Raw genomic sequence first — 11,699 nt, forward strand, 5'->3', positions numbered from 1 at the left:
TATTCGAATAGTTTTACTCTGCAGAGGTGTACAACTTTACCCACAAGACATGGCTCCCAAGCATGCTACCATGCCCCAACGTATCACCACGATACCTCAGTACGGAAACCATGATGGGGCTGCTGACGTCAGCGAGGAGAGAGGAGACGGCGCTGACGGGTGGGGGCCACCTGTCTGTGGGAGAGAGGGGAGAGGAGAGGCTGACGGCTGGGCCCCATGGGAGGAGAGAGGGAGGAGAGCCGGCTGGCCAGTGGGCCCGTCCGGCCAGAGAGAGGGAAACAGATAGGGGAAAGGAGAGCGTGGCCGGCAGCCAAGGGACGGTGGTGCGACGGCGGCGCTAGCGGACGGCGGCGGTGCCACGACGACGGCGACGACCGCGCATGAATCGGCGGCGCAAGGGCGCGGCCGAGAGGGGGAGCGGTGGCCGACCAACACGACGGCGACGAGCGCGCGACGCGCGCACGGCGGCGAGAGGTGGCAATGGGTGCCGGCAGCGGCGGCACCGCGACCGCGTGGTGATGGCGGCGACAAGGGAAACGCAGCGACGGCGGGGAGGTGGCGCACGACGCCCGGCAACGGCGCGGGTGGCCCGGCGGTGACGGCGAGGACAAAGGAGAGGAGGACAGGGAGGTGGGGACGCTCACCAGCGGAGGCGAACGCGGCAGAGGGTCGGCGAGGAGGCGGGACAGGTGGCGACGGCGGAAACGAGCGGCGCCGGCGGAGAGCGGCGACGGCGACGGCGACGACCCGGCGAGCGGCGGCGCCACAGCCGGCGACAGAGACGCCGACCGCGCCGAGAGGAGGGCGGCTCGGGAAGGGCGATGTCGGCGGCACGATAGGAGGGCGGCGGCGCTCCGGCGACGATGGGGTTGCGTCAGCGACGGCGAGGCGGAGGCGACGGCAACATCCAAGGCGCGCACGCGCACGGCGGCAGCGGCGGCCTCAGCGGCATCCCGCGGAGAGGAAAAGAGGGAAGGAGGGGATCGGAGAGGCTCACCGGCGATGGGAACGACAGCGACGGGTCGGCGAGAGGAAGTGAGGGCGCTGGGAATGCCCACCGGCGACGACAGGGGCGGCAACCAGTCGGCGACGGCGGGGCGGAGGTGGTGACGGCGCTCTACGGTGGCGACCGGCGGCGAGACGCGAGATCGATCGGCGGCGGAAGAGGACAGCGCGGCGGCGGCGGGAGCTTCGGGCGGAGAGGGAAAAGTGGGCGATGGCGCGGCGACGGTGGGGATTTATAGCGCGGGGAGGCCGGCTAGGGCGGAGGCGGTGGTTGGAGACCGAGTCGGGCACGGCGAGGACTCGGCGGCGGCGGTTGCAGCGGAGGAGTTGGAGTCGGCGGCGGCGCGGCGCGGGCTCGGACTAGGCCGTTGCGGGCGGAGGCGCGGTCGCTGACAGGCGGGCCCCGCCTGTCAGTGGCGCGAGGGAGGAGGGAGGTGGCGGCAGACTTCGCGGGCGCGGGAGAGCGAGCTGGGCTGGCTGACAGCGGCCCAGGCGGAGGGGAGGCGCGCGCGGGCGAGGCCGGCTCGGCTGGGCCGGCCTGGAGGGAGAGGTGGGCCGGCTCGGCTGGGCCGGCCCGGGAAGGAAGAGGGGAAAAAGAAAAAAAAGGAAAAAGAAAAAGAGAGAGGAGGAAAATTGGATTTCGGCCCAATTTGAGAAAGAAGGGAAAAAGAAAGGAAAAAGGAGAGAAAAAGGAAAGCCCCACTTTTGCCGAGTTTTAAATTAATTTGTTTGGCCAAATTTTGTACTTCTACAATTTGAGTTTAAATCCAGTTAGTCGATTTGCGAACCACGATTTAATTAAATTAAGTTCTTTTAGAGGGATTTTTCCTGAGTTAATTAAGCCAATTGTTATTTACGGATTTCTTTTACAAATTTAGGCTTGGGATAAAACTCCGGGCGTGACAGTTTGCAAACAGAGAGAGAGCTAGAGCAGGAGGGGAAACTGGGGTCGACGGTTAGCCAAACGGGAGAGACGACACCGTCTATTAACTCCCCCAAACGGCAACTGACAAGTGTGTCCCACCATGCGCCATGTAAGCAAAACAGGGGGTCAACTTGGGTCAATACAGTCTTGGGACCTATAACAGATGGTTTCTGTGACATAAGGGGTACAGATATATGGTATTCGACTTGAGGGATGAAATACAGACTCGACATCATATTGAGGGACGTAAGTTGGACTTATTCCTTTATTGCATATTACAGCAGGAGTGGTACTCCATTTATTCGGTTAATTCGGCCCAGTCTTTTGGTTTTCAAAAACTTTCTGTTATCTAAAATTGATCAGACCGAAGTACATTGACTAAAGTCAAGCCCGACCAAATATAATTACATTTTGGTGACTTTTATCCTGATGTATGACACTTCTCTGAATTTACGATATTCCTCCTAATTTTGGTGATATTAACACACGAAGTACTGAGAGATCTGCTTGACTTCAGTGTGGTTTCTATTAAATCGGGACTGAGACATGCTAGTGAATTTGACCTATGCAATTGACGAGGAACTGAGGAAGGTAAAAACGATTATATAAATAGTCGATCAGCCCGTGGGGCGCCGATAGGTTTCGCTGAAACCAGCCGACTGGTATAGAAGCTCTGTAGTAAGATAATCAATTATGTTACTGATATAAAAACAATAAGTGTACAGACTAGCAAGGGTTATTGGCTACAACCAACCGATAATTGACCATGATCTATAAAATATTTAACCTAGATTATTAGGAGTCTAGCTAGGAGTAATTTTGACGTCGGACTAAACCGGTGCAGCATCAGACTAGCTATATGTATTAATGTGAGATTAGATGCTAAACATATCAAATTTGAATATTAGCGAAGTGCCGATTAGTTGACGAGTCGACTACTACCATCGATCAGACAATAACAAGTATAAATCTGCCAACACTATCTGTAGCTTATTAAGGATAAGTTGGATAGGTTGGACCAAAGTGCAGGCGAGATCGATCGTGGCTTGTTCGACGGCTCCAGTTGTTGCAGGTGCTCACCAATCAACCGCGCGTCGGTCACTAGTGTTATCGAGCATGCATTCGAGCATGAACGACATCGACGATATATATCAGCCAGCTTGTCAGCGGCAGCTGGCACAATAATCCTCAAGGTGCAGCAGACGTACACACACACAAATACACACGTTTAAGGCTGCCAAACAGGATTTAATAATCCTCAAGGTGCTACCTGCGCAAGGATGGTTCTGACCGTGGCAAGCACTAGCAGAGTGCGTGTGGACATGGTGATTCATTTGCTCCTCGTGCATGGTCTCTTCTGCCTCGCCATCCTCCGCCGTGTAGCCCGTTCGATCTCCGGCAGCCAATCATTGAGATCACCCGAGCGCTGCCGCCTTCTCCAACCGCCCGTTCGTGCCATTCCCCGTGGCACTGGTCACCGGGCCTCGCCGCCGCGGCCGCCGGAGCGACAACCTCACCACCGTGCCCTACGGCCCGCACTGGCGCCTGCTCCGCTAGCTGTAACCTGACCGTCGATCGATATCCTTTAATTTGTTGCAACTAATCTTGACTTGGCATATAATTTAGGCGTTGCATATAGCTAGGAGTTAAAATATGCATGTTCACGTTGATTAGTGCATTATTTGTTGCAGGACTGTGTTCTATTAATTCTATGTAGGAGTTATAGTTTAGTGGAATAATCAGATAAGGAGAATAATTAGCAAATAGGAGTAGTTAGTTAGCAGTTAGCTGCATGCATGATTAGCTAGGCCTGTCTTGGAACATTAGCTATATAAGCTGGGTACTTAATTGGAGCATTTTTCCCACCCTTAAGAATGTACCACTGTTTTTCTATTTCTAAGTAAAATTTAGTACCTTCTAGTATATATCTAAGAAACTAAGAGATACCAAATTTTACATAGCAAACAGTGGTACCTTATGGTACCTCCTCAAGGAAGGAAAAATTTCTCCTGTACTTATATGTTTACTTATCGTAAGAATACATAGAGAAAAAAGACATTTGTTGCCAAGTGAGTGTGTGTGCACTTCTTTGTGTTGAGTTCTCGCGTGTGTGTGCGTTGCTCAGCGAGTTTGTTGCTTGCTGAAGTGATTTGTTCTTGGGCCAAAGCCAACAATTGGTATCAGAGCCTCGTAGTGATGGCTCGTGACAAGTCACCTGTGAGAACACCACAAGGTGGTGGCAGCGATGTCAGTGCCGGCGTTCATGGTGGTGCCATGGTGGCGGCGCGATCAACTGGCAAGGTTGTGTTTATGCATTACCTAATGCTGAGCGACACGAACTACGGCGTGTGGGCTATAAAGATGAAGCTCGTCCTACACCATCTTGGTGTGTGGGCATTAATAATTGGTGAAGGATCGTCGGCCGGAGAAGAGAGGACACTGAAGCTCTTGTCGCCATCTCCCAAGCTGTGCCGGACGCCGGTATGATGGCCATCACGGATAAGGATACAGCTAAGGAGGCTTGGGAGGCAATCGAGAAGATAAACATCGGCGAAGATCGAGTCAAGAATGGACGACTACAAGCATTGAAGAGGCGATTTGATCGCTTGTACATGGAGGATTCCGAAACTATTGCGGAATTCTCACCGAAGCTCACCGCACTTGTGGGAGAGATGTGTTCTCTCGGTGGCAAGGTAAAAGACCGTGTTATTGTGAAGAAATTATTTAGTGCTGTTCCTGACAAGTTTCTTCAGATTGGTGGCACCATCGAGCAATGAAGTGATGTGTCAAAGATATCCGTGGTGGAGGCAATCGGGCGCTTGAGGGCGTTTCGGCGACGTGAAAACTAAGGATAGTAAAAATTGTCAAAGATTAAATTATCCTCGGACGGGATGGATTGTTAGTTTGTTACTATCAACTATACTAACTGTGAGCCACGTACGTGGGATTGGTGCATGCTATGAATGCTCAATTACTTCCCGTCACATATAACCTCAAATGATCAAATCTATGGTAAGTTAATTCTTTCCCATCATCCTATTCACTACATGATCTATTCTATAATATGACTATCAGTCATCTAGATGGGTCTTTGAATTGTCTAACATGACCATCAGTCATACCTGTTTCCAAAGTAGGTACGGTTTTTTTTTTGAGTATATATATTTTTATACCACTTGTGTACGGTATATGTGCAGACCGAGTGAACTAACTCTGACAGTGGCAAGCACCAGCAGAGCCTGGACATGGTGATTCTTCATTTGCTCCTCGTGTTTGGTCTCTTCTGCCTCGCCATCCTCCGCCGTATAGCCCGTTCTCCGGCAGCCGTCCGGGAGCCAATCATTGAGGTCACCGAAGCTGCCACCGCCCGCCGAGCGCTCGTCGAGTATGCTGCCGCCTTCTCCAACCGCCCGTTCGTGCCATTCCCCGTGGCACTGGTCACCGGGCCTCGCCGCCGCCGGAGCGACAACCTCACCACCGTGCCCTACGGCCCGCACTGGCGCCTGCTCCGCCGTAACCTGACCGTCGATATCCTTCACCCTCACGCCTCGGCCTCCTCGTGCCCCTGCAGCGCGAGGCCGCCGACGAGCTCGTCGCTGGCATCTCCGCCAGGGCGCCGCCGGCGAGGTGGTCGTCGTCCGCGACGTCTTCTACGCCGCCGTGTTCAAGCTCGTCGTGCGCTTGTGCTTCGGCGACAACATCAGCGAGCGCCAGGTTCGCGCTCTGCAGCGCGTGCTGCAGGACTTCGTGCTCGACGTCCGCGAAGCCGACGTGTTTGCCCGGTCGAGGACGGCGAGGCTCCTGCACTGGAGGCGGCTGCGCCGTTTCCAATCCTCACGCAGCCGGCAGGCCGAGATTTATTTCCCTCTCATCGCCGCGCGGCGGCAGACTCGACATCGCGATGACGCCGACGGTGGCGTCTTCCGTCCTTACGCCGACTCTCTCATCGACCTACGTCTCCCCATGGAAGACCATGCCGGCGACGACGGCATGGAAGAAAACCTCCACTCCGGCCACCGCGCGCTCACCGACGACGAGATGGTGAGCCTCCTCATGGAGTTCCTCGTGGCCGCCACGGAGTCCGTCGTCTCCTGCGTCGAGTGGACCCTCGCGCACCTCGTCATCCAGCCGGAGGTCCAGAACAAGCTGCGCCGCGAAGTTGTGGACGACGACGGCGAGCATCACCGCAGCGGCAGCACGCCGTACCTTCGCGCCGTGATGCTCGAGAGCCTCCGCCTGCACCCGCCGGTGCCGTTACTCATGCGCGAAGTTCGCACCGCTGTCGGTGTGCCAGAGGATCTTTTCTTGCCGGCGACCGGCGGCGCTCGGGTGCACTTCATGCTGGGGCACATCGGGAGGGACGGCAAGGTGTGGAAGGAGCCCGACGTGTTCCGGCCGGAGAGGTTCATGGCTGGCGGCGAGGCGGAGGGCGTGGGCCCGATGCCGGGGCCGAAAGAGGTGAGGATGATGCCGTTCGGTGCCGGGCGGAGGTCGTGTCCGGGCATGGGACTGGGGATGGTGCACGTCGGCCTCTTCGTGGCGGCGCTTGTTCGCCGGTTCCAGTGGACGGCGGCGGCCGGCGGCGTCGACCTGACAGAGCTGGACGGGCTCTTCAAGACAAAGCGCACGCCACTCCGGGTTCACGCCACGCTGCGCCGACGCGCGTCCACGTAACATAATATGCGTCTCAACTGGAAACAGTTTTTAGCATGTGCTTACATACAATCTAAATAGTTATAAAAAAATATGAAAAAATTTAACAAGATAGATTAATACTCTCTCCGTTTTTAATGTAAGATGTTTGACTTTTTTGCTTGTAATATTTGATCATTTGTTTTATTCAAAAAATATAGAAATATTATTTATTTTGCTTGTGACTTACTAGAACTTAAGCACGACTTATAATTTTTTATATTTGTACTAAATTTCTAAATAAGACAAAAGGTCAAGCGTTATAATAAAAAAAATCAAACATCTTACGTTATGAAACGGAGGTAGTATGATTTATATCACTCCACAAACATACAAGTTTAAATTCAAATTCTATAAGTTGTAGCAAAAAAAACAAACAAAACTGAAACTAAGTATACGCATATTCATAATTGTTTTTGTTATTTTTTCTTGGTGGAGTGAAATAACTCATATTAAACTATCTTCTCAAATTTTTTTATATTTTTATGACTATTTAAATGACATGTAAGCAACAGATATACATGTACCCGTGTGCTAAAAAACTGCCTCCGTCTCAACCTACGGAAAATACTTGATTTTAGCACTGCCTCGCTCACTCTACTACTGTACAACTGTGAAGGTGTAATAACGTTGTTGTCTATTGGATACAATACTCCGCTCGGTTGTTTGTACCATATTTAATACATATTTTTTTCTAAAAAAAGTTACATGCAACTTAAGAGGGAAATAGACAAATAAAGAGACAGCGTCTAAGTTTTTGTTTTTATTGATTTAATAATGTCTCGTACAATAATTAATCTGACATAAATGTACTATCTCCGTCCCATAATAATCTTATTTTTTCGTTTTTCTGTGTCCAACGTTTGACCATTCGTCTTATTTGAAATTTTTTTGCGATTAATATTTTTATTGTTACTAGATGATAAAATATAAATAGTTGTGTAGAATACATATACTAGGGGTATCTGTAGAACATGTATACATATAGTCATAGGGGTACCGAATAGGAATAAGATTATATCTGTATAGTACAAACCGGAGTTTGGGTTACGGCTGGATTGCATGCCGCCTATACCGGATCCGAGTTATAACCGAATTAGGATAGATCTTAGTCTCATTAGATTAGTAGTCTATTTGTAAGCCCTATCCCCCACTATATAAGGGGGAACGGAGGCACCCCTCATGGGAAGAGACAGACGGCATATTCAGATCGGCTATCTTCTAGTTAATCTGTCTACAATCCAATATAATCACCAAACAGGAGTAGGGTATCATCTCGCTAGTCGAAAGCCTGAACTTGGGTAACCTATGTCTTTATCCTAACCATTGATTTTTACGTCTCACTAGCCACCCCATATATATTGCCGACATCCAAATCGTCGACAAGTACTTTATGTGTGACTAATTTTTTAAGATTTTGTATAAAAAATTTAAATAAGACGAATGGTCAAACGTTGAACACGAAAAAACGAAAAATGAGGCTATTATGCAACGGAGGTAGTATATAGCTATATGACTACATGCCCTAGGCGAGAGCGTGTCTGCTCATGTCAGATCGAGAGAGCCGTCACCTGGGGGTTTCGTCACCTACTGGGGGTTTTTAAGTGAATCTTCCCAGCAACGGGGAATTCAATGAAGATTAGTTTTGACCCTTAAAGAGACAAATATGTATCTGTGCGTCGCCATAAAATAGTCATAAAAGTTTAGTAAGAATTTTGATCTATATCACCAATCATTTTTTTAAAAAACTCATATATTTTTTGATAGCTTGTATAAGAGAAGGCATTGTGCCTAGACCATAGTATAAAAATTGGACGGACCGACGGTTAAACCGAAAAAAAACTAAAACCAGCAATCTAGGTTGCTCAGTTATGCTCAAAGACCGCCCGTGCTATCAAACCGGTAAATACCATTGAACTGGCCGGTTTTATAGTGAACTAGCCGGTTTTAAATTAAACTGGTTTTTGATTTATTTTTATGGCAGTATTGTATTATGAATTTATTAGGATAACATACTATAACTATTCTTTATTCTTTATGTTGCAGCCATATAATATGAGACATATTGGTATATTTATATATGTTTTACCAATTTATGAAGGTTGTATAGCCATAGTAATTCAAATTAAGTATAGTATTAATATGTACTATTATAAAAAAAGAAGTATTGATTTTGTCAATCAAATTTCGTCTATCCGGCCTGCTGTCCTCGTGCCGCCTTCGTGTGGGCTGTGTCGGTGTCCAGTTCAAAAGTAGTATGGCGGCGTTGGAGTGGCAGGCACCATGTAAGGGATTGCACAGTCAGGGACACTGCCCCATCATCCATTTGGGCCGAGGCTCCTATTGGGCCACAAGCCGCACAGTGGAGGATATTTGGCTCGAGGCCCAACAAGACTAGTATCTTCATGCCAGAATTACTAGTCTACCCTGGACGAGCTGACGATTCATCTTCCCTCCCATAGCTACCACAGCAAGCGGGCAGAAATAATCGGTCTCCCCGTCCCGCTCGCTCGCTCCTTCCCCTCCGGAGCTCCGTCGCCGTCTTCGGCCGCTCGGCTCACTCGCATTAGCACGGCGATGATGCTTGCTACGGAATGGGAAGGCTTTGCCGGAGTGGGTGAAGACCGAAGCCATGGAGGATGAGACCCCGGACGGACACCGCGGCCGAGGGTAGGAGCCGATGTCGCAGTCCACCGGCCCGTGATGGGAGGCTGTCTTCGCCGGCTCAGGTGCGCATTCCTTCGGGCGTGGCCGTCGGCGCGCGCCTATCCACCGGGGTATGTGATGCCGTGAACCCGGGGCATGTAGTGGTGGGAGCTCGGACTCATCCAGCATTGTGGAGTGGACGGAGGTGCGAAAGAAGCTTCTCATTGTGCTCGACGGGTCGGATAGTTCGACGGCGAGCCGGACGCAATCTCCTCATTCTCTCACCTTGATGGAACAAGTGAAGTATGGACGATTTGGACTTGATTCTTCATCTGAGGTAGTACAAATCTGTGTGGGCAAACTTTTAGGATGTGTTTGGTTCGTGGACGAGGTGGGTTGGATACGTTTGGTTCGTGGACGAGATGGGTTGGGTTGGGTTGGGTTGGCTGTATCCCTGAATTGTAGGTTGGATTGGTTCCATTTTTCTGTTTGGTTGGATGGATGGGTTGGACCCTAATTTTTATTTGGGGTAAGGGATGAGATGGGATAAGTTGGACCTGTTTTTTTGTTTGGTTGAAGGGATGAGATGGGATAAAGGTTACTTCTCATACCCAAAATAAAATATTGAATACTAGGATTAATATATGAATAACCTAAATTAATTGAATGTATATTTATATAAGTAATATATTTTAAATAAATTTAATAAATAAAATAAACACCCATCTGTGCGTCGTGTTCGTCCTGGGATAGAATGCTCTAACTTATCACCTAGGGGGTAAGAGGGAGGAGAAAATCTGAACCATTTATTTGCTGCTTAGGTGGTTCCCTAATAGAGATACATGTGTTTTCACATGTTAGAGCCAGTTGCTCTCCTCCCCTGGTTCCGGATGGAAAGCACCTCCTCTTGTTTCCCTCCTTGATTCTGTCTCTACTGCTCTACCCTGGAGGCTCGATCTCTTTCCAAAAATATATTCCCTAAATCTCGCGTTTCTTGTTCCCTAAATCCTTTTCTCTACTGCATGCAGGAGGGAACAACGGTGCGTGCGCTCGTATCCAGTCCAGTAGCAGCACCTTGTGACCAGCGGGGGACGGTGATGGCTTGGGGTGGCCTAAGAAGCATTAGAGGGAACAAAAATATCCATGCACTACCATGGGCCAAGTTAATTTTAATTATATATAAAGTTTTGACGAATCGTATCTCTTTAATTTTTTAAAAATTACATAACTAGAAAAATCTTCATTTGTTACACCAGACCAAGTTAATTTTAATTATATAAAGCCTCGATTCATCGCATCTATTTAATTTTTTAAAATTAAATAACCAAAAAATAGTCCATGCATTACACCGGGCCAAGTTAATTTTAATTATATAAAGTCTAGATGCATCGCATCTATTTAATTTTTTAAAATTAAATAACTAAAAAAATGTCAATACGTTACACCGGACCAAGTTAGTTTTAATTATATATAAAGCCTTGACACATCTCATCTCTTTAATTTTTAAAAATTAGATAACTAGAAAAATGTTCATTCGTTACACCAGGCCAAGTTAATTTTAATTATATAAAATCTCGATGCATCGCATCTATTTAATTTTTTTAAAAAATTAAATAACTCAAAAATATCCATGTGTTACACCGGACCAACTTAATTTTAATTATACAAAATAAAGTAAGTTTTGAAAATAAATTGCATACGATGGTTTGCATGTTTTTAAAAAAGAAACCAAGCACAAGTTTTGCCTGAATCGTAAAATTCACATCCAATTCAGATTTCAAGCAAATGTTTTGCTTGAATCGGACGTAAAATTCATTCCAACTTAATTTGTTTAAGATGTTCAACACAATTACTATTCTCAAATATAAGCTTCTCGATAGAACGTACGCTTTCCAAATCAAGTCAATTGTACGTTGAATATAATTTACTATTCCTGACTCAACATGTTTTTATTTGCATAATTAAAATTAACTTGACCCCATATAACACACGTACATTTTTGTTATCTACTATAATAAAAATTGATGGTATTTCTGTTCGTCTGTCCACCTCGCCCAAGTGAGCCGGTCAGGTTGTGCCGCCCATGTCGTGAGCACTGTGCGGGTCTTTCGTCTGTCCGAGTGGTTTATCATCTAGTTTAGATTATAAACTCAAAATAAGTTTATAAATTATGAACCAATTTCACAGTTACATGCATGTTTTTTGACCATGTATAGTGAAAATATATAATGATTAATTTATACTTTTTACGGGCTTGATTGTGTGTGAAATTTTGCAAACATGACATATAGTTATCATTTGGTTAACTTAATTAATTAATTTTGAATTTCAAATATGTTTTCGTGATGTCTTTTAAAATGCAACGATTCTTTTTACCCGTAGCGAAGCATGGACATCCTTACTAGTTAAAATATAAATAGTATTTGTTTTG

The 11,699-nt window shown here is 47.7% G+C and overlaps 1 pseudogene; it reads left to right on the plus strand.

The window, feature by feature from the left end:
• Positions 1-5,175: 5,175 nt before the first annotated feature.
• On the plus strand, positions 5,176-6,604 carry LOC102704141 (annotated as a pseudogene).
• The last annotated feature ends 5,095 nt before the right edge of the window (positions 6,605-11,699 follow it).

This window comes from Oryza brachyantha, chromosome 4 (genome assembly GCF_000231095.2).
Source record: "Oryza brachyantha chromosome 4, ObraRS2, whole genome shotgun sequence".
In the NCBI taxonomy this organism is placed as follows: Eukaryota; Viridiplantae; Streptophyta; class Magnoliopsida; order Poales; family Poaceae; genus Oryza; species Oryza brachyantha.